The sequence below is a fragment of the Pseudophryne corroboree genome, chromosome 5 (genome assembly GCF_028390025.1).
Source record: "Pseudophryne corroboree isolate aPseCor3 chromosome 5, aPseCor3.hap2, whole genome shotgun sequence".
Lineage (NCBI taxonomy): Eukaryota > Metazoa > Chordata > Amphibia > Anura > Myobatrachidae > Pseudophryne > Pseudophryne corroboree.
The window spans coordinates 836926845-836951686 of record NC_086448.1 but is presented as its reverse complement, the minus strand read 5'-3'; the positions used below and the strand labels follow the sequence as shown (position 1 = coordinate 836951686).

Below are 24842 nucleotides of genomic sequence, written 5' to 3'. Positions count from 1 at the left end.
CTCTGAAGGGCTGAATAGGTGGTACTAGGTGGCAGCTGGGCGCACGCACGTCTTATGGGTGTATTGTGGACGTGTAGCCAGAGTTACTACTAATACTGGGCATCTGCTGCACATAGCATGGGGTAGGGGCAAGTGCTGATGGCGGCTACTCTCGCGGAAGAGGGACTGGGGCAGGCGGCCGCACAGATGCCTACCACTCGGAATACATACATAGTAGCATTAGCGTTGCGTTCATATTGCACTTGCTGCGGGCGAATTGCATTCGCTTTACACGTGACTGCGAATCAGACCCACTGTGTAAATATACGTGCGGCAAATAACTATGGCCCTCATTCCGAGTTGATCGGTCGCAAGGCGAATTTAGCAGAGTTACACACGCTAAGCCGCCGCCTACTGGGAGTGAATCTTAGCTTCTTAAAATTGCGACCGATGTATGCGCAATATTGCGATTACTAACTACTTAGCAGTTTCAGAGTAGCTTCAGACTTACTCGGCATCTGCGATCAGTTCAGTGCTTGTCGTTCCTGGTTGACGTCACAAACACACCCAGCGTTCGCCCAGGCACTCCCACCGTTTCTCCGGCCACTCCTGCGTTTTTTCCGGAAACGGTAGCGTTTTCAGCCACACGCCCCTGAAACGCCGTGTTTCCGCCCAGTAACACCCATTTCCTGTCAATCACATTACGATCGCCGGAGCGAAGAAAAAGCCGTGAGTAAAAATACTTTCTTCATAGTAAAGTTACTTGGCGCAGTCGCAGTGCGAACTTTGCGCATGCGTACTAAGCGGATTTTCACTGCGATGCGATGAAAAATACCGAGCGAACAACTCGGAATGAGGGCCTATGTCACTTTTCCAGCTAATTCATATACGTAGGTTCAGACAGGTGTTTTCCTGGTGATAATGTTAGATAATGATGGGCATTCTGGGGCTTTTGGTTCCTCTGCAGAGTCTGATCTCCATGGAAATATCAATCAAACGTATAACTTTTTTTAGACAGGTTGTGAAATGTGTTTTTTATTTCCATTTGTTTCCATGGGAGAATTATATCACACTCTGCGCAATGGGCTCGGCCCGGCCAATCACCTGCAGACGTTGGCGCGCTGAAGCAGGCAGGCCTCCGCAGTGCTGATAAACTCATAAACTGCCTCAGTGATTGCTGGCAGTTCTGGGGACCCATCTGTCAGACGCGCCAGTCCTGGGCAAGGCTCTGCCACGCGGCGTCCCCAGAGTGCGTCAGCACCGTCCCTATCCTCTCACTTCCCCGCTGGCAGTGCGAGCAGCGAGGGGTCCGCTTGTGCTGACAGGTGGATGCCAGTCACATGTTCCTCTAACTCGCTGTGCCTGTAGGTTACCATGGTTACAGGCGTGAGCAGGCGATTCTCCTCCACACCAGTTCCTTTTCTGCTCTGGAAGAGAACCGAGCTCTCACCTCCTGGGGTTCGTACTGTTAACCCTCTGTGTACCCTGGCGGGCCAGCTCTAGGCATGACCTGTTTATATCTCTGCTCAGTCCCAGCCACCTCAGATATGTCCGTCTCACCTCCGCAGCTGTGTGTACTAAGCAGAGAAAAGAGTGGAGAAGTTGCCCATGGCAACCAATCAGCTGCTCTGTATAATTTTATAGTATGCAAATAATAAACGTTACTTCAATGCTGTTTGGTTGCTATGGGCAACTTCTCCACTGGCTCATTTCTCCACACTTCTCACTGCTTAGTACATCTCCCTCATAAAAGCAAGTGTCTCAGGAGATGTTCAGGTGTGAAGCAACTGGGGACAATGGGCCTCATTCTAACCCGGAAGCCCCTGCGGTTGCGTCGCCATCTTGCTGCAGCAGCCCTTCTTATGCTATTGGCACTTACACCACACTCCATGGCGGGCGCAAAACATCTCTCTGCAACAGGCGGCCCATGGGGGTCATTCCGAGTTGATCGCACGTGGCAACTTTTTACTGCCCGTGCGATCAACTAGCCGCCGCTTATGGGGGAGGGTTTTTTGCATAGCAGGGCTGTGGACGCTTGTGCAGCCGAGCTATGCAAAAACATTTAGTGCAGTTTCTGAGTAGCTCTGGAGTTACTGACCTGCTGCGATGTCTTCAGCCTGTCCGGTCCCGGAATTGACGTCAGACACCCGCCCTGCAAACGCCTGGACACGCCTGCATTCACCGCACCACTCCGAGGAAACGGTCAGTTGACACCCCGGAACGCCTTCCTGCTGTCAATCTTCTTTTTGTTCTTCTTTCGTTCTTCTTGACGTTGCCCAACGACGGGCATCACTGGGCAACGACGCGCCTGCGCATTACAGCCGCCGCATATGCGCAGAACCGACCCGTTTGCACCGCTGCGAAAAACAGCAGCGTGCGAACAGGTCAGAATGACCCCCTATGTCCGTCCACACACTATAATTGACGGACAAAGCAATCCGTCCTCACAAGCCGCCGCTGTCCATGTGCGTAGGCGTGTTACGGAACATGTGCAGCTCACTCTACAGATAATGGAAACTGTTTCCAGTGTATAACTGAATGCACCTCTTCATTATTCTGCTGTACACAACAGGAGATGGCCCTGATTCTGAAGTGACTGATAACAGAGAGCAGGAGCTTGTAGACAGGCGCACACCAAGTATAAATACAACTTGAGACATGTTCTGTCAGACTATGGATATAGCCCATCACTGCTTTACCATCTTCACTGATACCGACCAGTGCCCCCCCGTCTGTAACTCTCATGGGCTGGCAGAATAATGGGCGACAGATATACAGGGGCCTCAGGGATAGAATGAAAGGTGAAGGGTCCCAGGCTCATGGGATAAATGTGAAATAGCTTGCTGTTCATTGGGAAGGTGAACGGTATTACAAACCAGCGTAAAATAAAGGGATAAAGAAATAGTCGAATCTTGGGTGAGGAGGAAGGGTGAAACAGACTAAGGATAAGTTGGTCTTGATTGTGAATGAAAGGTGAAGGAGTGCAGGAAATAGGCTGATCTGTGGGAAAATGAAGAGTGAAGGATCAAAAAATTGTCTCTACTGCCGGAAGAGTGATAGGAGACGGGGACTTTGAAAAAAGTAATCTCAGGGGAGAGAATGGTAGGAGAAGTGACCAGGAATAGACTGACCTCAGGGGAGACTGGAAAATGAATAAAACCAGGAGCATTCTGATCTAAGAGGTGAAGTGCGTCAGATCAGTCTGATCTCAGGGAGAGAATAGAAGGTGAATGAACCCAGTAGCATTCTAATTTCAGAGGTGAAGTGCGTCAGTACAGTATGTTCTCAGGGAGAGAATAGAAGGTGGATGAACCCAGGAGCATTCTGATCTCTGAGGTGAAGTGCGTCAGTACAGTCTGATCTCAGAGAGAGAATAGAAGGTGGATGAACCCAGGAGCATTCTGATCTCTGAGGTGAAGTGCGTCAGTACAGTCTGATCTCAGAGAGAGAATAGAAGGTGAATGAACCCAGGAGCATTCTGATCTCAAAGGTGAATTGTGTCAGTCTTTCTGATCTTAGAGGCAAAGTGCGTCAGTACAGTCTGATCTCAGGGAGAGAATAGAAGGTGAATGAACCCAGGAGCATTCTGATGTCAGAGGTGAAGTGCGTCAGTACAGTCTGTTCTCAGGGAGAGAATAGAAGGTGGATGAACCCAGGAGCATTCTGATCTCAGAGGTGAAGTACGTCAGTACAGTCTGATCTCAGGGAGAGAATAGAAGGTGAATGAACCCAGAAGCATTCTGATGTCAGAGGTGAAGTGCATCAGTACAGTCTGTTCTCAGGGAGAGAATAGAAGGTGGATGAACCCAGGAGCATTCTGATCTCAGAGGTGAAGTGCGTCAGTACAGTCTGATCACAGAGAGAGAATAGAAGGTGAATGTACCCAGCAGCATTCTGATCTCAGAGGTGAAGTGCATCAGTACAGTCTGATCTCAGGGAGAGAAAAGAAGGTGGATGAACCCAGGAGCATTCTGATCTCTGAGGTGAAGTGCGTCAGTACAGTCTGATCTCAGGGAGAGAATAGAAGGTGAATGAACCCAGTAGCATTCTAATTTCAGAGGTGAAGTGCGTCAGTACAGTATGTTCTCAGGGAGAGAATAGAAGGTGGATGAACCCAGGAGCATTCTGATCTCTGAGGTGAAGTGCGTCAGTACAGTCTGATCTCAGAGAGAGAATAGAAGGTGGATGAACCCAGGAGCATTCTGATCTCTGAGGTGAAGTGCGTCAGTACAGTCTGATCTCAGAGAGAGAATAGAAGGTGAATGAACCCAGGAGCATTCTGATCTCAAAGGTGAATTGTGTCAGTCTTTCTGATCTTAGAGGCAAAGTGCGTCAGTACAGTCTGATCTCAGGGAGAGAATAGAAGGTGAATGAACCCAGGAGCATTCTGATGTCAGAGGTGAAGTGCGTCAGTACAGTCTGTTCTCAGGGAGAGAATAGAAGGTGGATGAACCCAGGAGCATTCTGATCTCAGAGGTGAAGTACGTCAGTACAGTCTGATCTCAGGGAGAGAATAGAAGGTGAATGAACCCAGAAGCATTCTGATGTCAGAGGTGAAGTGCATCAGTACAGTCTGTTCTCAGGGAGAGAATAGAAGGTGGATGAACCCAGGAGCATTCTGATCTCAGAGGTGAAGTGCGTCAGTACAGTCTGATCACAGAGAGAGAATAGAAGGTGAATGTACCCAGCAGCATTCTGATCTCAGAGGTGAAGTGCATCAGTACAGTCTGATCTCAGGGAGAGAAAAGAAGGTGGATGAACCCAGGAGCATTCTGATCTCTGAGGTGAAGTGCGTCAGTACAGTCTGATCTCAGGGAGAGAATAGAAGGTGAATGAACCCAGAAGCATTCTGATCTCTGAGGTGAAGTGCGTCAGTACAATCTGTTCTCAGGGAGAGAATAGAAGGTGGATGAACCCAGGAGCATTCTGATCTCTGAGGTGAAGTGCGTCAGTACAGTCTGTTCTCAGGGAGAGAATAGAAGGTGGATGAACCCAGGAGCATTCTGATCTCTGAGGTGAAGTGTGTCAGTACAGTCTGATCTCAGGGAGAGAATAGAAGGTGAATGAACCCAGAAGCATTCTGATGTCAGAGGTGAAGTGCATCAGTACAGTCTGTTCTCAGGGAGAGAATAGAAGGTGGATGAACCCAGGAGCATTCTGATCTCAGAGGTGAAGTGCGTCAGTACAGTCTGATCACAGAGAGAGAATAGAAGGTGAATGAACCCAGCAGCATTCTGATCTCAGAGGTGAAGTGCATCAGTACAGTCTGATCTCAGGGAGAGAAAAGAAGGTGGATGAACCCAGGAGCATTCTGATCTCTGAGGTGAAGTGCGTCAGTACAGTCTGATCTCAGGGAGAGAATAGAAGGTGAATGAACCCAGAAGCATTCTGATCTCTGAGGTGAAGTGCGTCAGTACAATCTGTTCTCAGGGAGAGAATAGAAGGTGGATGAACCCAGGAGCATTCTGATATCTGAGGTGAAGTGCGTCAGTACAGTCTGTTCTCAGGGAGAGAATAGAAGGTGGATGAACCCAGGAGCATTCTGATCTCTGAGGTGAAGTGCGTCAGTACAGTCTGATCTCAGAGAGAGAATAGAAGGTGAATGAACCCAGGAGCATTCTGATCTCAAAGGTGAAATGTGTCAGTCTTTCTGATCTTAGAGGCAAAGTGCATCAGAACAGTCTGATCTCAGCGAGTACATGAAAGGTTAAGAGGGTTAGGAACAGTCTAGTCTCAGGGAGATAATGAAGGGTGAAGGGGTTCAGGAGTTATCTGGTCTCCATAGAAAGATGTAAAGAGAATAGTACAGAAATTGTTTCTTCTCTATTGAGAATGAAAGCTGACAGGGACTTAAAACCTGTTGATCTTGGGGAAATAAAGGATAAAAGGATAAATTAATATTTGGATCTTGGGTGAGGAAGAAGGGTGAAAGACTAAAGTATGAGATCAGGAAATAGACTTATCTGTGGGAGAATGAAGAGTAAAGGATCCGGAAATTGTCTGTGTCTGGGAGAGTGATAGGAGAAGTACTGTAGACTGGAAATAGACTGATCTCAGGAGTCATATAGGTAGGAGTGGGGGACCAGGAGCATTCTGATCTCCAAGGTGAAGTGCGTCAGTACAGTCTGATCTCAGGTAGAGAACAGAACGTGAATGAACCCAGGAGCATTCTGATCTCCAAGGTGAAGTGCGTCAGTACAGTCTGATCTCAGGGAGAGAACAGAACGTGAATGAACCCAGGAGCATTCTGATCTCCAAGGTGAAGTGCATCAGTACAGTCTGATCTCAGGGAGAGAACAGAACGTGAATGAACCCAGGACCATTCTGATCTCCAAGGTGAAGTGCGTCAGTACAGTCTGATCTCAGGGAGAGAACAGAACGTGAATGAACCCAGGAGCATTGTGATCTCAGAGGTGAAGTGCGTCAGTACAGTCTGATCTCAGGGAGAGAATAGAAGGTGAATGAACTCTGAGCATTCTAATCTCAGAGGTGAAGTGCGTCAGTACAGTCTGATCTCAGGGAGAGAACAGAACGTGAATGAACCCAGGACCATTCTGATCTCCAAGGTGAAGTGCGTCAGTTCAGTCTGATCTCAGGGAGAGAACAGAACGTGAATGAACCCAGGAGCATTCTGATCTCCAAGGTGAAGTGCGTCAGTACAGTCTGATCACAGGGAGAGAACAGAACGTGAATGAACCCAGGAGCATTGTGATCTCAGAGGTGAAGTGCGTCAGTACAGTCTGATCTCAGGGAGAGAATAGAAGGTGAATGAACTCTGAGCATTCTAATCTCAGAGGTGAAGTGCGTCAGTACAGTCTGATCTCAGGGAGAGAACAGAACGTGAATGAACCCAGGACCATTCTGATCTCCAAGGTGAAGTGCGTCAGTTCAGTCTGATCTCAGGGAGAGAACAGAACGTGAATGAACCCAGGAGCATTCTGATCTCCAAGGTGAAGTGCGTCAGTACAGTCTGATCACAGGGAGAGTGTTACGATTCCTGTACTCCAGACTGGAGAAGATCTTATGGCAGAGATCTGAGTACAGGAATGAAATACAGGTTGTGGGAGCTGGAGAGCCTAGTAACCCCTGGTGCCCTAACTCCGTTGTCTCGCCCGTGTTATCAGAAATCCCCTGCGAGACTATGGTTGCTTGAGCCCATGGCAGCCGCGTTCGAAGGGCGGATTATGTCTGCCCAACCCCGATGCCCCCGCAGGTCTTAATGGGAGACAAGGGGAAGTCCGAGACAGGGAGATAACAAGGGGCCCTCTGACTAAGCAACCAAGCCAGAGGTTACAAGCTAACTTAACTAAATCAAAAGGTATGTGCGGACTAGCCGCCAGGGAAAAGGACAACCAAGGATCCACGGATCCGACACTCCTATCCGGCACCGCTGGACACCAGAGTGGATCTTGTGGAAGCGGAATCCTCCGCAAAGCACCAGAACTCAAAATAAACACAATAATAAGTAGTAGCGGACAAGCCGCAACACACGGCTGCGCCGCGACTCACGAACACCACCAGATGTTAAAGGTGCTCGATCAGACTCCAGGAACAGATGGTAACTTCCGAGTACTGGATAACTGAGAACAGGAACAAACGAACAGACCGGGACTGGGAACTCTCTCTGCAGCAGAATCAGGCAAACAGGAAGCTATCACCGGCGTCTGTGAGGAGTCCTGGGAGTGCTTTTAACAGAGAGTCTTCCAATCAGCTGTTTGGAGGCTGATTGGATTAAATGCCATGCAGCTGACAAGCTGCATGGCCAGGGAAACAGATGAGTGATAATTACAACATGCCGTGCAGCTGCATGCTACACAGCCAGGAAACCAGTGATGATATAAACTTAGACCCAGCAACGGGGAACACGATCCGACAGTGGCGTCCCCGTTGCTAGGCGCCGGCCGCACTGACGAGCGGACCCTCGGCGCCTAACAGTACCCCCCCCTTGAGGAGGGGTCAAGGAACCCCTAAATCCGGGTTTCTGAGGAAATTCTTGAAAAAATGCCCTTTTGAGCCTTGGGGCATGAAGGTCCTCATCTAGGACCCACGACCTTTCCTCAGGACCATAACCTCTCCAATGCACCAAAAAATAAAGCCGACCCCGGGACAGCTTGGAATCGAGAACCTTCTCAACCACGAACTCCTGCTGACCCTGTACATTAACTGGTGATCTCCCCTGAGGTTTTTTACGAGGAAATCTGCTAGATGAAACATATGGTTTGAGCAAAGAGCAATGGAAGGTATTTCCGATTCGTAACGTTTTTGGTAGCTGTAACCGGAAAGCAACTGGATTGACTTTTTTGATAATGAGAAATGGTCCAATAAATCTAGGACCCAATCTGGCTGAGGTTTGTCGAAGTTTGATATTGCGAGTCGACAGCCACACCCTGTCTCCTACTCTAAAAGTGCACGGCCGCCGGAACCTGTCCGAAAAATCTTTTTCCTTGAAAGCTGCTTTTCTGAGAGCTATGTGCACTTTTTTCCAAATAAGTTTAAGATGAGAGGTCAGGGCCAGAGAGGAGACAGAGGAATGTTGGAAAAATGAATTAGCTCTGGGGTGGAAACCAAAAACTGCAAAAAATGGAGACACATTGGTAGAGGAATGACAGGCATTATTATAAGCAAACTCTGCCAATGGAAGAAACTCAGACCAGTCATTTTGGAGTTTGGCCGAGTACAAACGCAAATATTGTTTTAAGGATTGGTTCACTCGCTCAGTCTGTCCATTTGATTGTGGATGATAACCGGAGGTTAATGATAATTTCATTTTTAACGAAGCACAAAAAGACTTCCAAAACTGTGCAATGAATTGTGGACCCCTGTCAGAAACAATATCAGTGGGTAACCCATGGAGTCTGAAAACATGACGGAGGAACAAGACTGCCAATCCCTGGGCAGATGGCAATCGGGGAAGACCAATAAAATGAGCCATCTTACTAAAACGGTCCACTACCACCCATATGACTGTGCATCCAGCTGACAGAGGGAGATCCACCACAAAATCCATGGAGATATGCGACCATGGTCTAAGAGGAACATTCAATGGCATAAGTTGACCAATAGGCAAAGAACGGGGAACTTTATGCTGTGCACAGACCTGACACGAAAAAACAAACTCTTTAATGTCTTTAGAAAGACCAGGCCACCACACTGCGCGGGATACCAATTCAAAAGTTTTAGCGACTCCCAGATGCCCTGCAACTTTGCTATCATGAAATTCCTCCAAAACAGTTGCTCTCAAAAACTCAGGAACAAAAAGACGACCAGCAGGAGTATTTCCCGGAGCTTGATGTTGAAGCAGCTTCAATTGAGAAAAAACATCCTGTGTGAGACCTGCCTGAATGACTGAAGGCGGAAGTATGAGAGTAACAGGACTGTTGTCTTGAGCTGGAAGAAAACTGCGTGAGAGGGCATCTGCCTTGGTATTCTTGGAACCAGGTCTGAAGGTGATAATGAATTTGAAACGAGTGAAAAATAAAGCCCAACGAGCCTGTCGGGCATTCAGTCGCTTAGCTGATTCAATGTATTGAAGATTTTTGTGATCTGTCAAAACAGAAATGGTATGGGTCGCTCCTTCAAGCCAATGTCTCCACTCCTCAAAAGCCCATTTAATAGCCAGCAACTCCCGATTACCAACATCGTAGTTGGATTCAGCAGATGAGAATTTCCTGGACATAAAGGCACAAGGATGTAACTCAAGGGAATCTGGATCCTTCTGAGAAAGGATAGCCCCTACACCAACCTCCGAGGCATCTACCTCAACGATGAAAGGCAATTCTGGGTTGGGATGTCTAAGGACAGGGGCTGAGACAAAGGCTTGTTTCAAGGCCTGAAAAGATACTTTAGCTTCACATGACCAATTGGTAGGATCTGCTCCCTTCTTAGTGAGTGCCACAATGGGAGCAACTATGTCAGAGAAAGAGTGAATAAACCTTCTGTAGTAGTTCGCAAACCCTAAAAAGCGCTGAATTGCTTTTAAGTTGGTGGGTTGCGCCCAACTCAGGATGGCTTGGAGCTTCTTAGGTTCCATTCGGAATCCCCGAGGGGAAATAATGTACCCTAAAAAGGATACCTCCGTGACGTGAAATTCACACTTCTCCGGTTTGGCATACAAGTGATTTTCACGTAATTTCTTAAGTACCTGACGCACCTGGGTAACATGTTGTTCTATAGAGTCAGAAAAAATCAAAATGTCGTCTAAATAGACCACAACGAATCTTCCCAGAAACTCACGGAGCACATCATTAATGAGATCCTGAAAGACTGCCGGAGCGTTAGATAGGCCGAAAGGCATGACCAGATACTCATAGTGACCTGATTGAGTACTGAATGCCGTTTTCCACTCATCCCCCGATCTGATTCTAATGAGATTATATGCTCCTCTCAGGTCAATCTTGGAAAAAATAACAGCCGAACGTAGCTGATCAAAGAGGACAGAGATCAGAGGCAGAGGGTAAGTATTCTTTACTGAGATTTTATTCAGGGCTCGAAAGTCAATGCAGGGTCTGAGGGAACCATCCTTCTTCTCTACGAAGAAAAAACCTGCACTTAAAGGGGATTTAGATGGCCTGATAAACCCTTTCTCAAGACTTTCTTTCACATACTCATTCATGGCCACAGTTTCAGGACCAGACAATGCATATAACCTTCCTTTAGGCAACGTGGCACCAGGAATTAACTCAATGGTACAATCATAAGGCCTATGGGGAGGCAAAATATCCGCATTGCCCTTGGAAAACACATCCAAAAAATCTTGGTACTCTCCAGGAATATGTGCGGGCCTGGCAGCAGCTACTCGGATAGGAAGTGTAATACATTCTTTATCACAGATGGTACTCCATTGTAGAATCTCCCCAGACTGCCAATCAATGATGGGATTATGAAAGGCCAGCCAAGGGTGACCCAGAACCACAGGAACTGCTGGACAATGGGTAAGAAAAAACTCAATCTTTTCAGAATGTAGAGCTCCCACCGAGAGCAAAACAGGAGGTGTACATAGAGAAATAACCCCATTGGATAAGGGACTCCCGTCTAAACCATGCATGGTGATACACCTACTTAAGGTTAACTGAGGAATACCTAAGGCCTTGGCCCATGTTAAGTCCATAAAGTTTCCTGCAGCTCCACTGTCCACAAAAGCAGAGACCGAGGAACAGAGGCTGTCATAAGAAACTTTAGCAGGAACCAATAGTGAATTATTTGAGGAGATGAGCTGTAGACCAAAGTGAACCCCCTCACTATTCACTTGGTCAGGAAGTTTCCCGACTTGTTTGGGCAACTACGGGCAAAATGTCCCTTACCTCCGCAGTACAAACACAGACCAGAATTTTGCCTCCTGGTTCTTTCTTCCGGAGACAATTTGGAGAGACCAATCTGCATAGGCTCCTCCATGTCTATCGGAACGGAAGAAACACAGGGAAAAGAAACTACAGATGCCCCTTTCTCAGTCCTCCGCTCTCTGAGCCGACGATCTATTTTAATAGAGAGCTCCATGAGTTTATCAAGGTTCTCAGGAGCGGGATACTGAAGGAGGCTGTCTTTTATAGATTCAGATAAGCCGAGGCGAAACTGACTGTGCAGGGCAGGATCATTCCAGCCACAGTCGTTCGACCAACGGCGAAACTCCGTACAATAATTCTCTGCAGGATTCCTACCCTGTCTTAGAGCACGCAACTGACTTTCTGCGGATGCCTCTCTATCAGGGTCGTCATACAATAGCCCTAAAGATTTCAAAAAAGCGTCTACAGACGATAAGGCCGAATCGTCTGTCTTTAAACCAAAAGCCCAGGTCTGAGGATCCCCCTGAAGCAGAGAAATTATAATTCCAACCCGCTGAGCCTCCGTACCTGAGGAAACTGGTCTTAAACGAAAATACAGTTTACAAGACTCTTTAAAATTAAAAAACTGTTTTCTATCCCCAGAAAAACGGTCAGGCAGATGCATTTTTGGTTCAGGGATGACCCTCGGGGAAGTCCGTAGCAGATCTTCCTGTGAGCTCACCCGGAGGGACAGATCCTGAACCATCTGGGTAAGTTCCTGAATCTGACTAACCAAAAACTGGCCAGGATTTGGCCCAACACCGGTGGGATTCATGAGGCCGACAAAATTCTCCCTACTGGATAAGTGAAAAAATTAACTCCTGTAGAAATTTTTTCTTTTGTCTGGCCGGTGATAATGTTACGATTCCTGTACTCCAGACTGGAGAAGATCTTATGGCAGAGATCTGAGTACAGGAATGAAATACAGGTTGTGGGAGCTGGAGAGCCTAGTAACCCCTGGTGCCCTAACTCCGTTGTCTCGCCCGTGTTATCAGAAATCCCCTGCGAGACTATGGTTGCTTGAGCCCATGGCAGCCGCGTTCGAAGGGCGGATTATGTCTGCCCAACCCCGATGCCCCCGCAGGTCTTAATGGGAGACAAGGGGAAGTCCGAGACAGGGAGATAACAAGGGGCCCTCTGACTAAGCAACCAAGCCAGGGGTTACAAGCTAACTTAACTAAATCAAAAGGTATGTGCGGACTAGCCGCCAGGGAAAAGGACAACCAAGGATCCACGGATCCGACACTCCTATCCGGCACCGCTGGACACCAGAGTGGATCTTGTGGAAGCGGAATCCTCCGCAAAGCACCAGAACTCAAAATAAACACAATAATAAGTAGTAGCGGACAAGCCGCAACACACGGCTGCGCCGCGACTCACGAACACCACCAGATGTTAAAGGTGCTCGATCAGACTCCAGGAACAGATGGTAACTTCCGAGTACTGGATAACTGAGAACAGGAACAAACGAACAGACCGGGACTGGGAACTCTCTCTGCAGCAGAATCAGGCAAACAGGAAGCTATCACCGGCGTCTGTGAGGAGTCCTGGGAGTGCTTTTAACAGAGAGTCTTCCAATCAGCTGTTTGGAGGCTGATTGGATTAAATGCCATGCAGCTGACAAGCTGCATGGCCAGGGAAACAGATGAGTGATAATTACAACATGCCGTGCAGCTGCATGCTACACAGCCAGGAAACCAGTGATGATATAAACTTAGACCCAGCAATGGGGAACACGATCCGACAGTGGCGTCCCCGTTGCTAGGCGCCGGCCGCACTGACGAGCGGACCCTCGGCGCCTAACAGAGAGAACAGAACGTGAATGAACCCAGGAGCATTCTGATCTCCGAGGTGAAGTGCGTCAGTACAGTCTGATCTCAGGGAGAGAACAGAACGTGAATGAACCCAGGAGCAATGTGATCTCAGAGATGAAGTGCATCAGTACAGTATGATCTCCAAGGTGAAGTGCGTCAGTGCAGTCTGATCTCAGGGAGAGAACAGAACGTGAATGAACCCAGGAGCATTGTGATCTCAGAGGTGAAGTGCATCAGTACAGTATGATCTCCAAGGTGAAGTGCGTCAGTACAGTATGATCTCCAAGGTGAAGTGCGTCAGTACACTCTGATCTCTAAGGTGAAGTGCGTCAGTACACTCTGATCTCAGGGAGAGAATGGAAGGTGAATGGACCAGGAATAGGCTACCCTTGTGGGTACAATTAAAGGTGGAGGGGTCCAGGATTAGACTGATATCCAGGGAGACTGAAGGATGCCAGGAACCAGGAGCAGTCTGATCTCTGTCACACCACTGGGGTTTTGTTGATTCGGTTTGGGACCTCTACTTGCAGGAAAGTAAACAAAGCTTGAGGCCTAGATAATGCATTTCCTCATGTGGACGGCTGCTACAAGTAAGGTATATGAGACAACGGGTTACAGGACAGACGTGGATATCAGGAGAGTAATAAGTCATTTCTTCGGGACTAACTAGGGTATTTTGAAACCGCAATTTAATTTATAATATCTTTGTTGGATAATCCTCCTTACTCAGTAATGAGCTATTTGTAAATAAGAAAATGTCTATTCCATACAGGTATCATCATGCCAAGTGGTTTTTGATATAAATGTATAAATAATACTGCAGTGTCTTGGAGATATATTAACTCTTAGGATGGACACATGATTGATTACATTTTACTTTACAAATCACAGAATAAAGAAATAAAATGGCATAAAATGTAATCATAAAAAGTATTTTATATATATATATATATATATATATACATATATATATACATATATATATATATATATATATATATACATACACGTAAACGTTAGGAACATGTACTAAAAATAATGCATAAAATAAAAAAGTATTATCAATTTTGCTGTAACAACGCGCTTCGCAGACAGGTCTACTTACTCAGGCAGTCGACATGCTGAATAGCTGACTGATGACTGGATCAGATGCAGAATGCTCTATAGCGCTGGTGGGAACTGATGGCGGGGTCAAAAGTAGGCTCCTATCAGGAGCCAGGGTACTGATCTCAATAGAGAGTAGTACTCACAATGATCTTAGTGCAGGTCTGGGTATAAATAGGGCACTCTTACTGCCAATAGGCTGAACAGGGCAGGTGACCATGTTTGCAAGAACCCAGTTGGACAAGTCAGTCATGTGAGCACAATCAAGATGGAGGTATCCATGTTCCACAGTTCTAGGTACGGTAGTGTCTAGTTACCCTTCGTGGAGGGGACCTTTCCCATAAGCCCCTGGGTCCATGTCACCAACTATTTGGAATAGTAACCTGGGGCGAGCGAGCCTGCGAGGGTACAATGGTGCAGAGATAAAACAAAATAACCTCAAACGAACTGAGAATGGATAAAACATTAAGGTGCTGTAAGGACATTCTGCCCTCTTGTGCTGTCACTTCCTGGTCCTGATCACGAAGGGAACATAGACACAACATCCCAGGTACCAACAGAGCCACACATGCAGGTGTGCCAGCACAACCTTCATTAATGCCAGATGTGACCAGGAGGGACACGGATGCCGTAAGATGTAACCTCCAGACCTGACAATGGGGTCTAGGACCCTGATGTGTGATGATTTTAGGGAGAGAATTGTCTGGTCTCTAGGGATAATGATGATAGGCTTATATCTGGAGAGAACGAGGGGTGATGAGAGTCAGGCTAATTCTAATCTCTGTGAAGAACACATGAATAGGTCCGTGGGCTGATCCAGGGGAGAATGGAGTGTGATTTAGTGCAGGAATAGACTGACCTCGGGAGAAGGGGGAATAACTTGTGAAGAGATCCAGGAATGTATTATTATCCAGGAAAAATATATAGGCGGGTGATTATGGGTTGGGAGCAGCTGCAGAACCAGTGACAGTTGCAGCACAGTCCAAAATTCAAACACGGGAGCGACACCAGATGCCAGTGAGTTCCGGCCGGCGACGTTTGGTGGCGTTTGGGCAGGGCCGTTTCTTGGGGCAGGCGAGCAGTGCAACCGCACTGGGCGCCCGCCGCGGCACTAACTGCAGCTCCCTGCTTCCCACTCCTATTTCTCCCCGAGTAACCCGCTCGGGGGGCGGAGTTTCACGGAATGACGCATTTGCACCGATACGTCACGACGCAACCCCGTCACGACGCGAAACTCCCCCCCCCCCCGAGCGGAGTACAGAGGGGGATCCAAGTTAGGTAGAGGGAAAGGCCGGTGCGAGGAGCAACTGGTGAGGCGGGCCGAAGAGCGGTAATCGCCTCTATAAGTATTCTCTCTCTCTCAATGTGTAAAATGGGGACATCTGCCGTAATGTGTGAAATGGGGACTTTTGCCTGCCGTAGTGTGGGGATTTAATGTATCAAGGGCGTTGCGGTGTGTGGCATAATATGGTGCAGGGGGCATTACTGTGTGGGGCTTAATATGGTAGAATATTGTTTTTTGCCCGTGGTGGTCGTGATCTGTTGGAGCAGGGTCAAAAACTGGATTGTCAGGTAGTCTTTTCAGACGAGGCCATGCCCATTTAGATGAGGCCACGCCCCCTTGCCGGGTGCACGTGCAAGTCTTTTTTTTATCTAGGTGGGGGGGAGCATTTTTTTATATCATGGGGGGGCGCATTTTTAAATATCGCACTGGGAGCCAAATTGTCTAGAAACAGCCCTGCGTTTGGGGGGGCAGTTGGTGCGGCTCCACTATCTGAATTTTGGACTGTGCTGCAACCCCACCTCACAGAAGAGACAGCGGCGTCTGTCAATCAACTTAATTGAATGGTGTCGCTGAATGCGGGAGGAGAGGTGCCCCCCTACAGAGCAGGAGCCCGGCGGCAGATGGCTACGTTGCCTCCCACAGTTACGCCTCTGCGATGGTGCAGGAGTAGACTGACCTCCGGTGAGAATGAATTGCAGCGAGGTCCTGGAATAGGTTGATCACTAGGTAGAATACACAGTAACGTTGGTCGCTGGGAAACACGTGTAACCGGTGAATCATCACATTACTCTCAGACACAGCTCGATGCTGCTTAGAGATGATCCTGCTGCAGATAAATGTGTTGTAGGCAGATAATTGTGTTTATTTCCCTGCACGTGTTCCATAGGTACCCGTGTCTGCCTCTCACATGTCACATTCCGCAGTGTGGAGCCGCTCACCTGACCCAGATGTTGCTGATATAATGGAGAATGAGAAGAACAGTCTGTGGGTGGGAGGGAGGCTGCTCTGGCGGCATAGGGTGCAGAGGCGCACATACAGCGCAGGGGGGCGCAGTCCTAATTAATTAATGATTTATGATTATATTTTTGACAGTGCAATGTTTTGTCTCATTAAAAATATAGGAGAGAGACGCCCTCCAGTATCTGCTGCATGCTGGTGTAGTATTTATATCCTGCAGCAGAGTGGCAGTGGCTCTGCACTGCGAGAAGTGCCCCTTACCCCCAGTATGGGAGGGATTCTAAAGTTGGATCAAAGCAAAACAAAACAGTAATTGGGTAATACCATTCAGCACTGCAGGGTGGGGGGGGGGGGGGGGGCAGATGTAACATGTGCAGAGAGTTAAGTGTGGGAGGGATGTGTCCTAGCTCAGAGCTACATTGCAGTGTGAGAATAAAGCTGCCCAGTATGTGTGTGCTACATGTAGCCAGTAACTGAGCACCTGGGTAACGCCATGCTGTATTGCAGGGGGCCAGATGTAACATGTGCAGAGAGTTAGGTGTGGGAGGGGCGTGTCCTAGCTCAGGGCTACATTGCAGTGTGAGAATAAAGCTGCCCAGCATGTGTGGGCTACATGCAGAAGCAGCCAATATTTACCCTGTGTGCAATCATAACAAATGTATTTGCGCCACCCCAGCAGTGTAGCATGGTTTGTTCCAGATACAGTTATTGTTTTGTTTTTTTTTGCATTGCCCCGACATGAATCTTGAACAGTAATATAAAATCTTGTTACCGCTCTGCAGCACTAGAGGCACAGGTGCAGCTATCCTTCATGCATGGCTCCTACTCATCTACCTGTGCAAACTGCTGCTCCTCTGCACATGAACCCATCTTGCTCTGCATCATACCCAGTGCTGCAAGTATGGCGGTACGGGGCAGTACTGCATACCGGTAAGAAATTCTCAGCTGATACGCAGTACTGCCGGGCCGCTACCTTGCAGACACCGTGTTGGAGAGAGGAGAGCGCAGCATGCGCCTCTTCTCTCCTGCCCCTCTCCTGCCTGCCTAGTCAGTCACTCCGGTGACCAGCGGTTTCTCCCCCTGAGTCTGGCGGCGGCGTATATTACTCAAACGCCGGTTCGTGAGCCAATCAGAGCTCGCGGACCGGCAGCCAATCAGGAGCCACCGCTGCCGGACGGCAAGCTATGATTGGCTCGCGGACCGGCGCCAGATATGATATACAGGACGACGACACCGCAGGACTTGAGGAGACCGGACTGAGAGGGGCAGGAGGGGAGCGAGATGCGCTCTCCTCTCCCTGACACCAGCAGCAGCAGCAGACAGTGCCAACCCCAGGCAGCAGCAACAACAACAACAACAGTGAGTTGCACTGCTGGAGGCATATCTGGCACTGTTTGGGCATATCTGGCCAGTGCTTAAAGTGGTCCTAGAGAGGAGGTGGAACAAACCCCCCCCCCTCCCCCCAGCACCCATGCAATACGGCACGCCCCCCCCCCAAAAGGGGTGTGGTCTCAAAAAGAAAGAGGCGTGGTCACACAATAGTATCCCCAATTAAAATAATGCCACACAGTAGCACAATCTTATTCACATTACACCACATAGTAGTCTCCCTTATTTATGTTATGACACACTTTAGTGTCCATTATACACAAAGCCCATAGTAGTTGCACCCCTAATACACATAATGCCCACAGTAGTAGCACCCCTAATACACATAATGCCCACAGTAGTAGCACCCCTAATACACATAATGCCCACAGTAGTAGCACCCCTAATACACATAATGCCCACAGCAGTAGCACCCCTAATACACATAATGCCTACAGTAGTAGCACCCCTAATACACATAATGCCCACAGTAGTAGAACCCCTAATACACATAATGCCCACAGTAGTAGCACCCCCAATACACATAATGCCCACAGTAGTAGCACCCCCAATACACATAATGCCCACCGCAGTAGCGCCCCTTATACAATGCCCACAGTTGTAGTGCCCCTTGTATAGAGCCCATAGTATTGGTGCCCCTTATGCAATGTCCCCACTAGTAGTGCCCTTATGTCCCCAGGAGTGGAGCCCCTTATAAAGTGCCCCCTTTACAATACCCTCATTAGTACTGCCCCTAGTAGTAATGCCCTTAATGATAATGCCCCCTGTAGTTTAGCCCCTGTAGTTATGCCCCCAGTAGTTTAGCCTCCCTGTAGTTTAGCCCTCATGTAGTTTGCCCCATACAGTTTAGTCCTCCTGTAGTAATGCCCCCAGTAGTTTAGCCCCCCTGTAGTAATGCCCCCCAGTAAAAATGCCCTCCCAGTAGTAATGCCCCCTGTAATTTGTCATGACGTCTCTCCCATAGCGCACACTGACAGAGTCGGAAGCCGGAGCTTAGTAGTGAGCTCCTGCCTCCGGCTTCTGCTGTGCAGAGGGAGCCGGGCGCCCGGCATCTCCCTGCGGCGCCGAGTACACATCGGGTTAGGTGAGCTGGAGGAGGTGGAACTGCATTCCGTCTCCAAGTGGAACTGACGGAACGCAGTTCCACCCCATTCTGGCTCACTTTGACCCCTGCATCTAGCACTCTGGGGGGCATATCTGGCACTCTGGCGGGATTTTTGTGTATCTGGCACTGTGGGGGCATATCTAGCACCATGGGGGCATATCTGGCACCATGAGAGGATATCTAGCACTGTGGCGGCATATCTGGCACCGTGAGAGCATATGTGTATCTGGCACCGTGGGGGAATATGTGTATCTGGTACTGTGGGTGCATATGTGTATTTAGCACTGTGGGGGCATATGTGTATCTGGCATCGTGGGGGAATATATGTATCTGGCACTGTGGGGGCATATCTAGCACCGTGGGGGCATATCTGGCACCATGGGAGGAAATCTAGCACCGTGGGGGCATATCTGGCACCATGGGGGAATATGTGTATCTGGCACTGTGGGGGCATATGTAGCACCGTGGAGGCATATCTGGCACCATGGGAGGATATCTAGCACCGTGGGGGCATATCTGGCACCGTGGGAGCATATGTGTATTTAGCACTGTGGGGGCATATGTGTATCTGGCACTGTGGGGGAATATGTGTATCTGGCACTGTGGGGGCATATCTAGCACTGTGGGGGCATATCTGGCACCATGGGAGCATATGTGTATCTGGCACCGTGGGGGCATATCTAGCACCGTGGGGTCATATCTAGCACCGTGGGGGCATATCTGGCACCATGGGAACATATGTGTATCTGGCACCGTTGGGGCATATCTGGCACCATGGGAGCATATGTGTATCTGGCACTGTGGGGGCATATCTGGCGCCGTGGGGGCATAACTGGCACCATGGGAGCATATGTGTATCTGGCACTATTGGGGGCATATGTGTATCTGGCACTGCACTATTGGTGTCATATATGTATCACGTTCCCATTTTCTCTTACGTCCTAGAGGATACTGGAGTCCACATTAGTACCATGGGGTATAGACAGGTCCACTTGTTATTTTCAGACAGGACTGGTTGGCACCAGTCTGCCTGCTTCGTGGGACTTAGGGGGGGGGGGGGTGGCCCAACCTCTTAAAGGGTTGATGGTCCCGTTCCCCGCTGACAGGGCACTGAGCTCCTGAGGGAGTCATTCGCAAGCCCCACCACGGCGAGCGTACATTCCCGCAGCACGCCACCACCCCTAACAGAGCCAGAAGATGGAAGAGTGGTGAGTAGGTCGCCGGCAGTAATGGCGGCACAAGGGTAGGAGCTCAGCGCTGGCTGGCAGGCTGTGGCTCCAGGCTTCATTACATGGCAGGTTCATGTTCCGCTGTGAGAGGCGAGGTGAAGCTACAGCTATTACCCACACTGACAGGACATTACAGGGGTTCTAACCCACTGTAAGGCTGCAAATATACCTCAGTCAGTATAAAAAAAAAACGGGAAGACCGCGCACCATTAAGCGGGCGGGGCTTCACTATGAGCGGATCCAGCAGCTCACCAGCGCCATTTTCCCTTTGCAGATCTCACTGAACAGTCTCACAGGGATGCGCAGCTCCTCCATCAAGACTCCAGTTTACCTCAGCGGTACCAGGGGGTTATAGCAAAAAGGGGGGGGGGGCAATAATAGAATACGAAGCCCCTATTAGGGGTACTTAGTTTGCAACCCGGCTAAGCTTACATTAGCTCTAAGGGCGCGGTGTGGCTGGTTCCATCATACAATGTGTCTCCAGTCCCTAGGGGGCTCTGTGTGGGTTAACTGTGCTTTAACCTCTTCTCTCCTGTGTGTGTTTTTACTTGTTGATATGTCAAAAGAGTGTGTGCCCTGCACTGCAGAGTGCTTCTCGTCCCCAGGGGGATCACAACAGTGTACTCAGGATTGTACGCCTTCTCAGAATAGTGGGTCGGAACCAGTGTGGCTAGATTCACTAAAAGGGATGATCTTAAATCTTTCTCATAAATTGTCCCAAACTGAGAAAGAGACGCAATACTTAAGACAGTCTATGGATGACCTGATAAATAGAGATTCAGTGGCCATACCAGCGTCTCAGACCCCTACCATCTGTCCACAAAAGTGTACACTGGCCCAAATCCTGCAGGCTGACACAGATGATGATGCCACTGATGCAGATGACGGTGACGTGGATATGGGTGGGGGTGATGCAGATCTGTCACAGGCAATACACGCCCTAATAGAAGCTATTAGGGAGGTCCTGCACATTCCTGATAAGGTGATAGAGGACAGTGAAGAATCTCATTTCCATGTAAAAAAAAGAAATCCTCTGCTACTTCCCTGCATCTAAGGAATTCAGTTCTCTATTTGAATAAATTTGGGTCAATCCTGACAAGAAGTTTCAGATCCCTAAACGGTTGATAGCATCTTTCCCTTTTCCTCAGGTCGATAGGAAAAAGTGTGAAGTCCCGCCGATTGTTGATGCATCAGTCTCTAGGTTGTCCCATAAGATAATCTTACCGGTCCCAGGTGCCGCCTCCTTAAAGGTCATGGCTGACCGCAAGATTGAGACCACTCTCAAATCTCTGTACACTGCTGTGGGGTGGCCCAAAGACCCACTATAGCTTGTGCTTGGATCTCTAGGGCCATTTCCAAATGGTTAGGTAATCTAATGGAGGACTTAGATTCCTTACACAGGGGGGAGATAGTTTTATATATATACAGGACTCGGCAAATTTTATGGTAGAGGCCCTAAAAGAGATAGGCTTACTCCATGCACGCACCACGCCCATGGCCGTGTCCGCACATGTAGGAGCTTATGGCTACGCCAGTGGAATGCAGATGCGGATTCCAGGAAATGCGTGGAAAGCCTACCATTCAAAGATGAAGCCCTGTTTGGAGATGAACTGGATACGTGGATCTCCAAGGCTACTGCAGGTAAGTCTACATACCTTCCTTCCGCAGCACCCCCAGCTAGAAAAACCTACTCTGCTCCGACTCCGTTCGGATAGCAAAGTTCAAAGGTAAACCCAAAGGTGCTTCTACTGCCTTCAAAGGTAATAGGATTAAACCCAGAAAACCTGCAACTGCAGGTTCACAGGAACAGACCTCTGGCTCTGCTTCCTCAATGCTTTCAGCATGATGATGGACCGCACTGCCTGGAAGAAAGGCAGGTGGGAGCCCGCTTAAGATATTTCAGTCACATATGGGCGACAACAGTCCTAGATCCCTGGGTAAAAGATCTTATCACCCAGGGCCACAGACTGGAGTTTCAGGAACTCCCACCTCACAGATACTTCAAATCAGGCTTACTAGCTTCTACAGAAGCAAGTATGACTTTGCAGGAAGTAATTCAAAAACTGGTCCGGATTCAGGTAATTGTTCGAGTTCCACCTCAGCTACAGAACAAGGGTTATTATTCCAACCTGTTTGTGTTTCCAAAACTCGACGGTTCGGTAAGACCCATTTTAAACCTCAAGTAACTGAACCTGTATTTACGGGTGTTCAAATTCAAGATGGAGTCCCTGAGAGAGGTGATCTCAGCATACCCTCCAACATGACCCGCCCCACTAGGTACAAAATGCTCTGTTCCTGGACTTCCCTCTTAATGTATGATTGCCATCACCTGTGAGGAAACAGCTTTCTTATCATGTAACTAGTTCAACACAGGTGATGGAAATCATAAATTAAGAGGGAAGTCCAGGAACAGAGCATTTTGTACCTAGTGGGGCGGGTCATGTTGGAGAGTCTGTCTCAGGTCTGGAGGAGGGGGAATTCTTGGTGTCTCTGGATATCAAGGATGCGTACCTTCATATTCCAATCTGGCCGCCTCATCAGGCTTATCTAAGGTTTGTATTAAAGGACCGTCACTACCAGTTCCCGGCCCTGCCATTTGGTCTCTCTACGGCACCAAGGGTGTTCACCAAGGTAATGGCAGAGATGATGTTCCTCCTTTGCAGACAGGGAGTGAACATAATTCCGTACCTGGATGACCTGCTGATAAAAGCACCATCCAGGAAAAAGCTGTTAGACAGCATTGCCCTTTCGACTCGACTACTACAGGTTCACGGGTGGATTCTGAACCTACCATAATCTCACCTTGAACCAACGAGGAGGCTTCCGTTCCTGGGAATGATACTGGACACGGAAGCACAGAGAGTATTCCTTCCTTTGGAAAAGGCATTGGTAATCCAGTCGATGGTGCGGGATGTTCTCAAACCTAACCGGATATCGGTGCATCTGTGCATTTGTCTTCTGGGGAAGATGGCAGCCGCTTACAAGGCGCTGCATTACGGAAGGTTTCACGCAAGGCCCTTCCAGCTGGATATGTTGGACAATTGGCCCGGATCACATCTCCACATGCACCAGAGGATACGTCTGTCGCCAAGAGCCAGGATTTATCTTCTGTGGTGGCTTCAGACTTCTTACCTGACCGAGGGCCGAAGGTTCGGGATTCAAAATTGGATTCTGCTAACCACAGACGCAAGCCTCAGAGGTTGGGGAGCTGTCACCCAGGGGGAACAGTTCCAGGGAAAATGGAGCAAATCAGCAATGTCAGAGGTAACAAGGACTCTCCTCTGGGTAGACAGACACGCGGTGGCGTTGTCCGCAATTTTCATTCCAGGAGTGGACAACTGGGAAGCAGACTTCCTCAGCAGACACGATCTCCACCCAGGAGAGTGGGGCCTTCACCCGGAGGTGTTCGGGTGCCTGGCATGTCGGTGGGGAACTCCACAGGTCGACATGATGGCCTTTCGGCTCAACAAGAAGCTCAAGCGGTACTGTTCCAAGAGACCTACAGGCAGTGGCGGTGGACGCTCTGGTGACTCCATGGGTCTATCAGACGGTGTACGTGTTTCCACCACTTCCATTGATCCCAAGAATTCTCAAAAGAATAAAAAGGGAAAAGGTTCAGGCAATTCTCATTGCTCCGGATTGGCCAAGAAGGGCTTTGTACGCAGACCTACTGGAGATGCTCCTAGAGGATCCGTGGCCTCTACTTCTTCGAGAGGACCTTCTGCAACAAGGGCCATTCATCTATCAAAACTTACCGCAGCTACGTTTGACGGCATAGAAGTTGAGCGTCAAATTCTAGCCCGGAAAGGGATTCCGGACAGGGTTATTCCTACCTTGATCCAGGCCAGGAAGGGGGTAACGTCTAAACATTACTACAATATTTGGAGAAAATATGTTTCTTGGTGTGAACTCAGGAAATTCCCTGCAGAGGAATTTCAACTGGGACGTTTTCTGTTTCTTTTCAGGTGTGGATGTGGGCTTAGGCTTGTGCTCCATAAAAGTCCAGATTTCGGCCTTGTCCATATTCTTTCAGAAACAATTGGCTTCTCTTCCTGAAGTTCAGACGTTCTTAAAAGGCATTCTGCACATCCAACCGCCCTTTGTGCCTCCTACGGCACCTTGGGATCTCAACATGGTGTTGCAGTTTCTCCAATCTGAATGGTTTGAGCCTTTACAGGAGGTTGACGTAAAGTTTCTTACGTGGATGACCGTCACACTGTTGGCCTTGGTTTCGGCAAGACGTGTGTCGGAACTGGGGGCATTGTTTCACAAGAGCCCCTATTTGATTTTTCATGAGGATAGAGCTGAACTCAGAACTCGTCAGCAATTTCTTCCAAAAATGGTGTCGGAGTTTCATATCAGTCAACCTATTGTGGTTCCGGTGCTTACCGACACCTCATCTATCTCAAAGTCCCTGGATGTTGTGAGGGCTTTGAAGATTTATGTAAAGCGGACAGCTCGTCACAGAAAATCGGACTCGCTGTTCATGCTCTATGATCCCAATAAAATTGGGTGTCCTGCTTCAAAGCAGTCTATTGCTCACTGGATTAAACTTACTATCCAGCATGCTTACTTTACGGCAGGATTGCTGGTTCCTAAATCTGTATAGGCCCACTCTACTAGGTGGGTTTTTCCTGGGCGGCTGCCCGGGGTGTATCGGAT

At 48.7% G+C, this 24842-nt stretch overlaps 1 protein-coding gene across 1 annotated transcript in view; it reads left to right on the top strand.

The window, feature by feature from the left end:
* Positions 1 to 24842, top strand: part of MYO1G (myosin IG) — a 508951-nt gene that overhangs the window by 75659 nt on the left and 408450 nt on the right. The window lies entirely within an intron of this gene.